Here is an 11,666-nt window from a genome sequence, read left to right on the forward strand (position 1 = left end):
TAAGCCTACCTACTTAAAAATAAAGCAAAAGAAAAACAGAATTCATTTAAATGCCAAAAAGTAAGAAAATACATGCAGACTACTAGAGAGATCTTTCATTTGAAAGTCTTTTGTTTGTATTTGTTTTATTTTAAATAAGATGTTCATTTAAAATGAAAGGGCTGTGCATTAAAAGCCTTACTCTGCTATATTTTATTTTATTTTGAGACAGAGTCTTACTCTGTCACACAGGCTGGAGTGCCGTGGCGCAATCTTGGTTCATTACAATTGCTGCTTCCCAGGTACAAGTGATTCTTGTACCTCAGCCTCCCAAGTAGTTGGGATTATAGGCACATGCCACCATGCCTGGCTAATTTTTGTATTTTTAGTAAAGATGGGGTTTCACCATGTTGGCTAGGCTGGTCTTGAACTCCTGACCTCAGGTGATCCACCAGCCTTGGCCTCCCAAAGAGCTGGGATTACAGGCATGAGCCACCATACCTGGCCTATTTTATTACTTTATGGTACAGGGAATACAATTTCAGAAACCTTGGTTCATCCAGTAGTTTTCTTAATTTAGGCAAATGTCCCTGACGATGGACTTCTATGTAGTTTCTAGAGATTAAATACCACTATTATTCTTTTTTTCTCATACAAATAATTTTTCCCCAGAGGTGCACATGGGGCCTAGTAATGTTAGATGACTCTTCCATTGCCCTCTTGCCAAGGGTGGGAGGATGCGAACTTGAATCCTGAAAATAATTTTTTAAAACTTTTTTTTTTGAAACAGGGTCTCACTCTGTCACACAGGCTGGAGTTCAGTGGTGCAATCTTGGCTCATTGCAACTTCCACCTCCCCAGTTCAAGCAATCCTCCCGTCTCAGCCTCCCAAGTAGCTGAGATTACAGGCATGCACCACCATGCTCGGCTACTTTTTTGTTTTGTTTTGTTTTGTTTTTTGTATTTTTGGTAGAGACGGGGTCTTGCCATATTGTTCAGGCTGGTCTTGAATTCCTGGGCTCAAGTAATCCGCCTGCCTCAGCCTTCCAAAGTGCTGGGATTATAGGCGTAAGCCACTGCACCTGGCCTAGAAATACTTTTTAATATTTAAAGATTCATAAATAATTAACATGATTTTGAGAAAAGAGGAGCAAAGGAACAGACTGTCTCTACCAGACATTACAATGCCACCGGAAGAAAAAGTGTGACCCTGTCATACAAACAGGCAAAATAGAGAGACGGAATAGAATGGAGTCCAGAAAGAGACACAGTTATATGTGAGGGAAGGATGTAGAGTTGGGAAACCTGACTCACTAAATGGATTTTTAAAAATGGCTCTCCAGGCATGGTGGCATGTGCTTGTAGTCCCAGCTACTCAGGAGGCTGAGGCAGGAAGATTGCTTGACCCCAGGAGGCTGAGGCTGCAGTGAGCTGTGATGGCACCTCTACACTCCAGCATGAGTGACAGAGAGAAACCCTGTTCAAAATAAATAAATAAATAAAAGTTCTCTCTATTTCACACCATAAACTCCAAGTGTACAAAACACTTAAATATGAAAGGTAAAACCATAAAAGTAATAGAAGGAAATGTAGAAGAATATATTTGTGACCTTGGATTGAGAAAGAGTTTCTTAAATAAGACTCCAAAAGCATAAAACCATGGGGGAAAAAAAGATGAAATTCACTATCTGTGGGCTTATAGAATGCTTTGTCCATCGTCATAGTATTCCACATGCATTATTTCTAACCAAAGAGCTCATTTCACAGCAAATAAAGTGTGACCAAAGGCCCATGCTCGTGGAATTCACCGTTCTTACCATGTTCCTCATTGCCCTGAAGCAGCTGCCTCAATGGAACAGTCGAATGGCCTTCGGAAGACTCAATTACAGTTCTAGCTAGATGTTAACACCTGTGTGGCTGGGGCAGTGTTCTTCAGAAGGCAGGGTGTGTTCTCAATCAGCATCCAACATATGGTAATATTTCTCTCACAGCCAGAGATTCCCAGGTCTGGAAGTCAAAGGATGGGAATGGAAATAGTTTCTTCTCACTATTACTCCTAGCAATCTATTAGCAACACTTCTGCTTTCCAGCCCCATGAAAGGTCCAGAGATTTTGGCTCAAAAGGGGTAAATACTTCCATCAGGGGCACAACAATGATTCCAATGAACTGGAAGTCGAGAATGCCACCCAGCCACTTTGGGCTCATGCCTTTGAATCAACAAGCAAAGAAGGAGTACTGTCTGTGGTGACTGATCCTGACCATCGAGAGAAAACGGGGCTCTTCCGGGGATGCTGTCTACAGGCACTCAGAATGGTGCAGCATTTGACATGGTAGGCTTTCCTACAATACAGCCTCTGACAAAACTAGGCTGTCCCGAACCAAAACTAGGATGTCCCAAACCCCTATTTGGGTTTAATAGAATTGTTTATCTTTATACCAAGAAGGTTGGGAAAGCACCAAAATCTGCATGTGGCATGTGCCCAGGCAGACTTCAAGGGGTTCCTGCTGTTAGACCTAAAGTTCTTAGGAGATTGTCCAAAACAAAGAAACATGTCAGCAGGGCCTGGGGTGGTTCCATGTGTGCTAAATGTGTTCGTGACAGGATCAAGCATGCTTTCCTTACCGGGGAACAGAAAAGCGTTGTGAAGGTGCTGAAGGAGGCCGGGCGCGGTGGCTCACGCCTGTAATCCCAGCACTTTGGGAGGCCCAGGCGGGCGGATCACGAGGTCAGGAGATCGAGACCATCCTGGCTAACACGGTGAAACCCCGTCTCTACTAAAAAAAAACAAAAAAAATTAGCTGAGCGAGGTGGCGGGCGCCTGTAGTCCCAGCTACTCGGGAGGCTGATGCAGGAGAATGGCCTGAACCCGGGAGGCGGAGCTTGCAGTGAGCTGAGATCGGGCCACTGCACTCCAGAGTGAGACTCCGTCTCAAAAAAAAAAAAAAAAAAAATGTTGAAGGCACAAGCACAAAGTCAGAAAATGAAATTAAAAAATGAAATTTTTTGAGTAATAAAAATGAAAAGACTTAAAAAGAGAGAGAGAAACTTAAAAAAGAGAGAGAGAGAGAGATGCTGTTATGAAATGAAGGTAAGGGGGCATATGCCTGGAATGCAGGAGATTCTCCAGGGTTCCCCTTTGTCCTCCCAAGCCCAGGGATTAAAGTCAATTGAAAACTATAACAACCCAGTTAAGACAGCGCTGCTGATGGTCCAGACGGTTCAGGAATGAAGGTCTGGGTTACTTTAGCAGGCAGGGAACTAAAATCAGCTTAGGTGCCTGCTGAGGACACAAATAATAGGAATAGGTAGTGGAAGAAAGTAGTTATAAATCAAGTATGGCAAGGGACTCATGCTCATGGAATTCATTTTTTGGTGTGTGTGTGTGTGTGTGTGTGTGTGTGTGTGTGTGTATGTGTGTGTTTGAAGAGAGTCTCACTCTGTTGCCCAGGCTGGAGTGCAGTGGTGCAATCTTGGCTCACCGCAATCTCCACTTCCTGGGTTCAAGCGATTCTCCTGCCTCAGTCTCCGAAGTAGCTGGGATTACAGGTGCCCACGGCCATGCCCGGCTAATATATATATATGTTTGTATTTTTGGTAGAGATGGGGTTTTGCCATGTTCGCCAGGTTGGTCTCAAACTCCTGACCTCAAGTGATCCGCCCACCTTGGCCTCCCAAATTGCTGGGATTACAGGTGGTAATATGAGCCACTACATCTGGCCGGAATTCATATTCTTATCATGTTCCCATCATTCCGAAGCAGTTGGCTTGATGAAACAGTTTACAGCCATGTAGCAAGCTGCAGAAATAAGAACTGTAATGAATATTTCTTCCTTTTTTTTACATGAATATGTTTGTGTCTATATGAATAAAGTAGTTTGATTTTCTTTCCCTCTCTCATAGCCATACTTAATAGCAGGTTAGGTTTATATCAGTCTTTAAATTGTGGAATACCAAAGGAAAAGTGTGAATTAGGTAGGAAAATGAACACCCTTCAAAAACTGAAAAGGAACTTTGCCTCATCTTTCTGGGGAAAGTGTTAACATGTACATGGTACAGTTGTGTCATATTAGACAGAAAGATGACTTAGTTGTTATCTTTATTTAGAGGTTAAGTATGGTTTAAAACAGAGGTGCCTTAATCCTGGCCTGCGGAGTCCAGGAGCGAAAGCAGGAGAAAGGCGGGCTGGGAACTGTAGAAGTCTCACCTTGGTGTTCACAGCAGGTAGGTAGTCATTTTGCTAATGGCTTGGTGAGCGTGCACAGTAATTAGGCTTTCGCACTTTGCAGGATGGTTCTGGCTAAGAGAAGCGAAATGCTTCTTGGGTGAAAGGGCTTTTTTTTATTTATTTATTATTTATTTATTTTTTGTAGAAGTGTGGTGGTGGGGGTGGGGGGAGTGGAGGGGGTTACCATGTTGGGCAGACTGGTCTCGAACTCCAGATTTCTAGTGATCCGCCCGCCTTGGCCTCCCAAAGTGCTGGGATTATAGGTGTAAGCCACAGTGCCTGGCCAGGACTTTTATTTGCGCTTCCTCTTACACATGGTGAGTGAGCACCTGAAGTTCAGAGTGCCTTCTTTGCAGAGGACGCCTATGGTAGGGGCTCAGTGTTTGCTGAATTAAAGGGAATTTGTCTTCTACCTTTAAATTCGCAACACTTCTGAATCGAATGAGAGAACTTCCTCCATAAAATTGACTTTATAAATCTTTTTCTTTTCTTTCCTTTTTTTTTTTTTTTTGTTAGAGCCAAGGTCTCTCTCTGTTGCCCAGGCTGAAGTGCTGTGCAGTGATCCCTGCAGCCTTGAACTCCTGGGCTCAAGAAATCCTCCTGCCTCAGTAAGTCACCAAGCCTGGCTAATTCTTTCTTTATTTATTTTTTTATTTTTTATTTTTTATTTTTTATTTTTTTTAGAGAAGTGGGTCTTGCTCAGTTGCCCAAGCTAATCTCGAACTCCTGGGCTCAAGTGATCCTCCCTCCTCGGCTTCCCAAAGTTGAGATTGTAGGCATGAACTATCACGCCTAGCCTATAAATCTTTACTCATCTTTGCAAACTTCTTTTTTTTTTTTTTTTTTTTTTTTTTTGAGATGGAGTCTCACTCTGTCGCCCAGACTGGAGTGCAGTGGCCAGATCTCAGCTCACTGCAAGCTCCGCCTCCTGGGTTCACGCCATTCTCCTGCCTCAGCCTCCCAAGTAGCTGGGACTATAGGTGCCCGCCACCTCACCCGGCTAGTTTTTTGTATTTTTTTGTAGAAACGGGGTTTCACCGTGTTAGCCAGGATAGTCTCGATCTCCTGACCTCGTGATCCGCCCGTCTCGGCCTCCCAAAGTGCTGGGATTACAGGCTTGAGCCACCGCGCCCGACCTGCAAACTTCTAATTATCAGAGAGTATAGTCCGGTCTAATCCATCATTTTACAAATAAAGTGACTTCCTGACATCCCCCAGCTAAATAAATAAACTCAGGTGCCAAATTCAGAAGGGGTAGACCATGGTGGCTTTGAAATGTATTGTGGCCACTTGGTGAGGTGGAACTACAATTTCCAGCATCCCCTCTCCATATGTTTCTGGTTAGGGTGGGCCACAGGAGACATTCTTATGCAGATTTGGGGGCGGAAGTGAAGCAGCAGCCATTCTGTGGTTCGTGTTATTGTTTATCTGCTGGTTTAGCTCCTTGGCTTGGGCCAGCAGCTGGGCCTAAAACTGCTCTGCCTTCCCCTAAGTCCTTCTCCAGTGTTTCCTATTCCTAGGCTAGATACATACTGAAGGAACGCAGCTTCTTCTGCAGGGATGGCCATACCATCAAGGTCAAAGGCAAAGAGAATTAACATGGTTTTAGTTTGCCTTTGTGGGTTCCAACTGGTATTTGCTTTTCTCTATGCCTTCCTGACTGCCTTCCCTGACATCTTCAAGCTCCAGGATCAGGTGTGAAGATAACAGCTTTACAGGGATTGCTTAAGCAGTTCCCACAATTGTGTAAGATTATATGCGGTATATATGATATATAATATACATACCCTAGTGGATTCTGCTCTGCTTCAGTCTCTTCTGTGCTAGAATCCTGACTGAATGTATTATAATGATTTTGTAATCAGGTAAATGCATTATCTTCTTCGGATTTGCACTTCCAAAAACTTTTCATTCAGAATGGTGTGTAGTGGATTAAATCAGGGTGTCCAATCTTTTGGCTTCCCTGGGCCACATTGGAAGAATGGTCTTGGGCCACGGTGAAAATAGGTTAATACTAACAATAGATGATGAGCTAAAGAAAAAAAATCGCAAAAAAATCTGATAATGTTTTAAGAAAGTTTACAAATTCATGTTGGGCCACATTCAAAGCCTGGGCCACATGCAGCTAGAGGGCCGTGGTTTGGACAAGCTTGAACTACATTGAAGTCACTATTGCTGTGTTGCCCAGGCTGAAGTGCAGTGGCCAGTCAAAAGCACAATTATTGCAAGCTACAACCTTAACCTCCTGGGCTGAAGCAATCCTCCTGCCTCAGCCTCCCTAGTAGCTGGGCCTACATGAATTTTGAAGAACAATAAACTTGATCAGATAAACAGTTCACATGTATAAGTTTTTCACAATTGCCTAACATAAAAATTGCTATATGGACCAGGTGCTGTGGTTTACACCTTTAATCCCAGCACTCTGGAAGGCTGAGGCTGGTGGATCACTTGAGGCCAGGAGTTCGAGACCAGCCTGTCCAACATGGTGAAAACCTGTGTCTACTAAAAATACAAAAATTACCTGAGTGTGGTGGTGCACGCCTGTAATCCCAGCTACTCCAGAGGCTGAGGCATGAGAATCCCTGGTACCTGGGAGGTAGAGGTTGCAGTGAATCACTGGGCTCCAGCCTGGGTGACAGAAAAAGACCTTGTCTCAAAAAAAAAAAAAAAAAAAATGCTATGTGACAAACTAGACATAATATGTACATATTTCTTAGATATAACAAGGATAAATGTCCAAAGAGATAAATTTTGTTTTCCCACTCTTATTATATACCCAAAAAGCAATAAATTGAACAAGTTGAGTAGTTGCCTCTGAGTGGTAGGAAGTGATGAAGGGGTGGGAGTGAAACTGTTTCTTTTGGTCTAAACCTTTTTAGGATTATTTGACCACTAGACTAGTTGCATGGAATATTTTTATAAAAATAAATGTTGGTTACAAAAAAAGTTTTAATAAAAGCAAAAACCATGCCACCTATTTGCAATAGGGTGGGCAAGAAGAAAGAAAATAGGAAAGGTTATCATTTGAGTTGGACAATAGACTTCAGTACTGGAGAGTTTCCAATACAAGTTGAAAGGAAGGTCAGGTTTAGGGAGGATTATGAAGCTGCGAGATTTAAAAGGATAAGAGAATGAGCTCTTCCTTCTTTAAAAGTCATTTTCTACAAAAAGAACATCTTGGCAACATATTCTCAGGCTCCCCCTCCTCTCCACCTCTCTGCCTTCTCTTTCTATACTGTATTTATTGTGCTACATGAATCTAAATCCCAGAAATAATTGAAACAAGATAATATTTTGAAGCAGCTCCTTTCAGAGCTGTGTTTCACAGACTTGAGGACTCTTGAATTCTGACATTGGTATAGTAATGGCCATAAAAAGTAATTTTCACTTAAAAAAAAAAATGGCTAGCTACTTGGAGGCTGAGGTGGGAGGATCACCTGAGGTTGGGAGGTCAAGGCTGCAGTGTGCTGTGATTGCACCACTGCACTCCAGCCTGGGTGACACAGTGAGACCCTGTCTCCAAAAAAAAAAGCAAAACAGGCCGGGCATGACTCATGCCTGTAATCCCAGTGCTTTGGGAGGGCGAGGCAGGTGGATCACTTGAGGTTAGGAGTTCGAGACCAGCCTTGAGGCAGGTGGATCACTTGAGGTTAGGAGTTTAGCACAACATGGTGAAACCCCATCTGTGCTAAAAATACAGAAACTAGCCAGGTGTGATGGCACTGTACCTGTAGTCTCAGCTACTCGGGAGGCTGAGGCAGGGGGAGGTTGAGGCAGGAGAATTGCTTGAACCCTGGAGGGAGAGTTTGCTGTGAGCTGAGATTGTGACACTGCACTCCAGCATGGGCAAAAGAGTGAAACTCTGTATCAAAAAAACATAAAATAAAATAAAATAAAATAGAGTTTCTTCAATGGCAGAATACTAGTTATAAAATTACATGATGTGAGAGAGGGTCCCAGCTTAAATGCCATTTACTACCTGTAGTCTTTAGGTTCCTTTCCATCCTTCCTTCCTTCCTTTCTGTTTTTCTTCTTCTCAGATAACAAGCTGAGAAATTTAGAGTCTCGCTCTGTCCCCCAGGCTGGAGTGCAGCAGTATAATCTCAGCTCACTGCAACCTCCATGTCCTGGATTTAAGCCATCCTCCTGCCTCAGGCTCCCAAGGAGCTGGGACTACAGGTATGTACCACCATGCCTGGCTAATTTTTGTATTTTTAGTAGAGACGGGGTTTTACCATGTTGGCCAGGTTAGTCTCGAACTCCTGACCTCAGGTGATCCTCCCACCTTGGCCTTCCAAAGTGCTGGGATTACAGGCATGAGCCATCATGCCTGGCCTAAGTTTCTTGACAAAGAAAAGTATTAGAATTTTTTTTTTTTTTTTTTTTTTTTTTGGTGTGTTATGTTGGGGGTGAAATGAATGGATGAATGGTAGATGAGTTATCCAAAATCAGATTGCATCAGACAAGACACCGAGAAATAAGAGGAATCTATCACTTGCTAGTTCCTTGTGTGTTATGGGTCCACAAACTTTTTGGCTATATTTCAATAAAGAAAACAGAAAGAACTCTAAGGTATTCCCCATATGTTCTATAAAATGGGTGCATTGAAATATATGACATCGGCTTTTCCAGGGGCAGTGCTGCATGGTGAGGATCTCTCATCTACGCCCATAGCCAAGAGCCTGCTGCAGTCCATGCAGGTCTTTGGACAGAGGAAGATGACCACAGCCATGGTGGGCTTCAGACATGGCAGTGGCCTCATGGAAGTGAACAGGTGGCCCCTGGAGATGATGGAGCCATGCACACTGCATTACAAGCTGCTGGAACCAGTTCTGCTTCTGGGCAAGGAGCAAATTGCTGGCGTGGACATCCATGTCCTAGTGAAGGGTGCTGGTCAGGTAGCCCAGATTCATGCTGTCAGTCCATCTCCAAAGCCCCAGTGGCCTGTTACCAGAAATATGTGGAAGTGGCTTCCAAGGTCAAAGACATCCTCATCCAGTATGGCTGGACCCTGCTGATGGCTGACCCCCATCACTGCCAATCCAGAACGTTTAGAGGCCCTGGTGCCCGTACTTGTTACCAGGAATCCTATCTTAAAGCCCATCACGAGTTATCAGTAAAAGTCCATCATTGTGTAATAAATACCTATGTAACAAATAATGTTTGAGTTTAAAAAACTAAAACTAAAATAAAATATATGCCTCAGTGGGCCAGGGACACAGAGTGCTGGGGATTTGGCATTTAGGAGAACTGTGAGGGAAGCAGCATCCATGGAGGCTGAATGAGGTGGGGACTGTGAATGACCTGCTGAAAAATGAAAAGAAGTTTCCATCTGAGAAGGCAGCAGGCTTAGTGTCCAAGAGTCTGCAGTTTGAAAACACATCATGCCTGGCATGAAGCAAGTACAATGATGTTCTCCAAGGCATCAGCCTGCCACAGGGGGCTGCTATTCAAAAGGGGGTAAAAGACAAACCAACCAACCCAACAAGGCTCTATACCTGGCTGAGGGCACTGCCAGCTCCTGGAATGTGAAAAGGCCCTAAGTTACGTGCAAGAGCTGCTGTGGGCAGAGAAGCCAGGCCAAGGAGCTGCAGAAAAGAGAAAGTCTCTGTCCTTCCTCCTTTTCCTCCCTGTTCTAACTCTCCACCATCCCCATCTCTGCCAGACTTAGCTCCTCATCCTCAAGTCCCTCTGAATTCCTGGCTATTAAGACCTTTTCCCACCCCCATGCTTAGGCCTTTTAAGTCTCCTTTTAAATCATCTCCCTCCAGGCAATTCCCCCTCAACATCCTCTCACCAGCTTAGGGAAGTCCTCCTGATGAGATTTAGAAGGACAGACAGGTCACATGACTATCTCTATGTGGATTATTTCTACATATGAAAAACATCCAGTTTGGATTGATTCTTAACAGCATTCATCTTGGAGTTTCAATTTTTCAAAATAATGTATCAAATTTTGCTATGCTGTAGCATATGGTACAACATAAAATAGTCAAATGAATGATATTTATGCAGGGAAGAAAGATGAAGTCAGGAGGCCTACTACATGGATCCACTTTTGTCCCCGTGTGAGGTGATGAATAAGCTAAGGAAGCCCCTGACCAAGCAAAGGGGCTGGAGATGATTATGGGTCTGGATTGGTGTCTCTTTTGATCAGTGTTATTTCAGTTTGGTGGCAAAATCAGCCTAGAGGCCAGGTCTCCAAATTTATAATTTCATGGTTTCCACGAAGCACATGAACTCAAGAAGTCAGAAAGAAAGGTTTCAATTCTGACTCTGCCTCTTACTATAAGTATGTGAATTTGCAGAAGTTACTTAACCTCTGAAACTTTCCTTATCTGTGAAATGGGGAAATACTTGCTGGGAGGATTAAATGAGCTAACACACAGCAAAGGGCCAGACAGAGTTTAAAGAAGGGTAGCCTTCTCCTTACCTCCTTAGTGCTTGCTTGAGAGCTGGAAAAAAAACATAAGGATTGCACAACTTTCAAATTCCCAGATCACATCAAGGTGGCCAAATCCTTAACAGGAATTTAAGCTCCTAGGCTTAAATTTTGCTTGGCTTAATCACACTTATGTGCTATGCTGGGATAATTCTCCAAACCTCTCTGGAACTGAGTTCATTCCTCTGTGGGATGAAGAAATAACAGTCTATGCCCTTAAGACACACGGTTAGATAACAGCCAATTAATGCTTACAAAGTACATTGGTATCCAAGGATGAAAGTGCAGAGTCAAAACATATTTTCAGCTGGGCGTGGTGGCTCACACCTGTAATGCCCACATATTGAGAGGCCAAGACAGGCAGATGGCTTGAGCCCAGGAGTTTGAGAACAGCCTGGGCAGCATAGCGAGACCTTGTCCCTGTTATATTTTAAATTTTTTTTAATCTTTTTTTTTTTAATTTAGGCCCGGGGAGGTGGCTCACACCTGTAATCCCAGCACTTTAGGAGGCCAAGGCAGACAGATCACTTGAGGCCAGAAGTTTGAGACCAGCCTGGCCAACATGGGAAAACCTCACCTCTACTAAAATATGAAAATTAGCCAGACGTGGTGGCATGCGCCTGTAATATGCCATAATTTGACACAGATGATTAGGGCATCTTCTGCTCTTTTCACTAAGAGTTAATGGTTCCGTTCTCCCGTCCCACTTTCTTTCCATATCCTTCTTCAGGTGTTTTGATACCTAATCCGGAAGAAACATGGATTTCCATTTTATTAACACTCATAAATTTAACTATTGTATATGTCATTCCAAAAATGCAAAAGAAAGAGATTATTTGTAATGGAAGGAATATTGGATTTTGAGGGAGCTGATGATATTCACTCTCATCCTTGCTTTGCCATTTACTGACAATGTGATCTTAGGTAACCTAAGTTCCTGTTAGCACTAACATTTTAGGAAATGCAAATGAGTCTATAAAAGGGAAATTGCTCAGCTAAAAATTCACTTCCTTCCCTT

The 11,666-nt window shown here is 43.3% G+C and overlaps 1 pseudogene; it reads left to right on the forward strand.

Annotated features, from left to right (window-relative positions):
• Nucleotides 1–8,801: 8,801 nt before the first annotated feature.
• On the forward strand, nucleotides 8,802–9,224 carry LOC113219737 (annotated as a pseudogene).
• Nucleotides 9,225–11,666: the final 2,442 nt, after the last annotated feature.

The sequence above is a fragment of the Piliocolobus tephrosceles genome, chromosome 16 (genome assembly GCF_002776525.5).
Source record: "Piliocolobus tephrosceles isolate RC106 chromosome 16, ASM277652v3, whole genome shotgun sequence".
In the NCBI taxonomy this organism is placed as follows: domain Eukaryota; kingdom Metazoa; phylum Chordata; class Mammalia; order Primates; family Cercopithecidae; genus Piliocolobus; species Piliocolobus tephrosceles.